The sequence below is a fragment of the Cricetulus griseus genome, chromosome 4 (assembly GCF_003668045.3).
Source record: "Cricetulus griseus strain 17A/GY chromosome 4, alternate assembly CriGri-PICRH-1.0, whole genome shotgun sequence".
Classification (NCBI taxonomy): domain Eukaryota; kingdom Metazoa; phylum Chordata; class Mammalia; order Rodentia; family Cricetidae; genus Cricetulus; species Cricetulus griseus.
In genome coordinates, this window is record NC_048597.1 from 5,323,500 (window position 1) to 5,326,429 (window position 2,930).

The following is a 2,930-nucleotide window of genomic DNA, read 5'->3' on the forward strand; positions in this document are numbered from 1 at the left end:
TAAGAACAGAACGGATAGAATGAACACGCACACCACACACACACACACACACACACACACACACACACACACACACACACGAGGACTAGTAGAGTGACCTTCAGACTGTGGTCCAAGTAGTCCAACAATGGCTGTCTCCTGAGAATAAGACCAAGGTTACAGTAGTTGCTCAGTGGCTGAGGCTGGATGTCTTAGCAGTCCCAATCCGGTGCGGAGTCCGGGGGAAGTCCTAGAGAGGTGATAGTTTTTGGTCCATGTTGGCATTCCAAAGAAGTGTGTTCTAACACCCATGAGCACTGCGTGAGGATAGAAAGGCTGCCAGTGAGTGCAGCAAGCCATCAGGAAGAACTGCCTAGATTTAGTGTGGGTCTTTTTGCCTCAGTGATTCCGACAGAGGGTGAGTCTCCCACCTCAAATACTCCAACCAAGAAAAATTCCTCACAGGCTCGGCCAGCTGCTGGGGTTTAGTTAATTCCAGATGCAGTCCAGTTGACAACCAAGGTTAGCCATCATATCACAGTAATCTCTGGAGAAAACCAAATATGGCAAAACGTAGGGTCAGCAGACTATTAGAGCTAGGAGCATCAGTGCAGGAAGACTTGGCTTCCTGCTGTCTAAAATTCAGTCTCTAGAAACCCTGTCCCGCAGTGTGGCATATGGATAGGAGCATAGGTCTTCCTCCAGGCTGCCACATTCACCCAACCTGTGTCCTAGTTTTTCTGCCTGAGAAATGGGGATGCCAATAGTAGTTGGGGAGGGGGGAGAAGGGGGGTTGACCGGGATCCAGCAAAGGTTCAGTGTGAGTTACTGTATCAGTTTCCAATCCCTGTGTAACAAACGTGAGTTACTGTATCACTTTTCAACCACGTCATGAGGTACTGTATCAGTTTTCAACCCCTGTGAGTTATTGCAACCATTTCCAAACTCGCCCTACACTTTGGTGAACTGAGGGCATGGTTGTAGGATCCAGGAGTGGCTCAGCTTGGCCCAAAGCTGAACCCAGGCATCTTCTGTGTCTCACGTGAAGACTGGCAAAGGGAGATTTCTTGTGGGCTGTTACAAGGAGCGTCAGTCCTTTGATGGCTAAAGACTGGGGGTGTCCTTTGTTCCTGGCAGCTCAGAGTATGGCTTCTGGCTTCCCTCAGAGCAAGAGCAAAAGAATGAGAGTGGATGGAACCGACCATCCCTCCCTGACAGCCTCAGAGTGAGAGCCACTGCTGTACTGTTCTTCTAGGAGTGAGGTACAAATGCAGGTTTAGTTTAGACTCTGCACACAAAATTTCCAGCCGGTAAATAAAGGTGGTACTTTTATTAAAGGATGCTCTAAGTACACATAGTACAAGGCAGTAAATGGGTCTCGAGGACCCGAGAACAGGGCACCTAGCATCACCACAGTGGGGCCTTTGTTGTCCTGGCTGTTTTTTTTTTAGACAGGCCTCAGAAAGCACACGTGGGCTGAGAGTGACCTTGAATCCCTGATTTTCCTGCCTCCACCTCCCAAGTGGGATTGCAGGTGCACAGGGCCATACCTGTTGGGTTGTTGCTTTTGTTTTGTTTTCCTTATAAACCCCTTAGGCTTCTGTGGCGCTACTAACCTTTAAAAATGTTTTTTAAACAGGCTTGAGATAGAGCTCAGTATGTAGAGCTTTCACTTGCCATGCACAGGGACTCAAGTTCAAGCCCCCAGCACAGAAAAAAAGGTGTTTAAGGTTTTCGTGTTTTGTTTTCTTTTAAAGTTCAGCTTCATAGAAGAATGCACTTTTAGCCTCCACAGCTTACACAAGCTGCCTACCTGATGGGCTATATTTACACTATGGAGCTCCCAGGAATCAAAAGCTGTCACGGAATTTCTGAAAGGAACTGGGAAACTGAACCTGTCAACCACAGTGCCCTGGCACATCTCAGAGTATGAGCAGTCCGGTTAGCTTGCGTGAGAGAAACCAAACCCTGACCAGTTTGGAAGGCCCAGTACTTTTTCTTTTGTTGCTAATTTTGACAGGCGAGGTATGAAATTCCCACTGCAATCGTAATTAACCCAGTAGAGAGGGGTATTTGAGATTGGCCTGAATTTAGAATTAGAAGACAGAAATGTTATTTAATTTAGAGAGCTAATTTTGGAGTTTTTTCCACTCAAGGTAACAAACAGTAGCTCTGCTTACTTTATCAGAGCTACTCAGTCTGCCTTCACAAACACCACTGACAGACTTTCTGAGACCGGGATCAGGGTAAAGTTTCTGTCCTTGGCCTGCAGGTGGCGCCTTCTCACTGTGTCCTCAGAGGGTCTTCCCTGGTGTGTGGGGACAGGGTGGGCTTCTGTGGCCTTTTATATGAGTACTTGTAAGGCCCTGCCTTTGGGCGTTAATCACTTTCTTAGAGACCTCATCTCCTTCATCCCTGAGTCCAGTCACACTGTTTCCCCCATGTGAGTTTGCTAGAGAAGGACGGGGCCCAGACAGTTAGTGCCTAATTACCCACCTTTGCATTTCTGGTTAATCTTTGTAACAAGTGGTTCATTAACCTGTTTGTATAGGACACATTGTTTCCCTTTCTAAGAACCTTGTGAAACAGTCGCTGCCGTCATTATCTCATTGCTCAGGCAGTGGGTTCAGTGACTCTAACCCCAGGTCACGTGGCTGGGAGCACTGGTCCCGACTCTCACTCAGCTTTCACTCACTCAGAAGGCCTTGATGCTCACTCACCCTCTCACAGTGGGACAGCACTGCACATGGAGGTTCCACGTGGATGGCCATCCACATTCTATGGAAATCCCAGGGAGTTTGGTAAAGGGCCTGTTTTGTGCAGAGGGTACACTGACTCATTACAGCTCGGTCACTCCTTTCTCTCTGCCTTTACATTGAACGCATGTTGTTGGCCATCCTCATGGGTCAAGGACAGTGGTAGCCTTTATGCTGGTCATGTGTTCACACTGA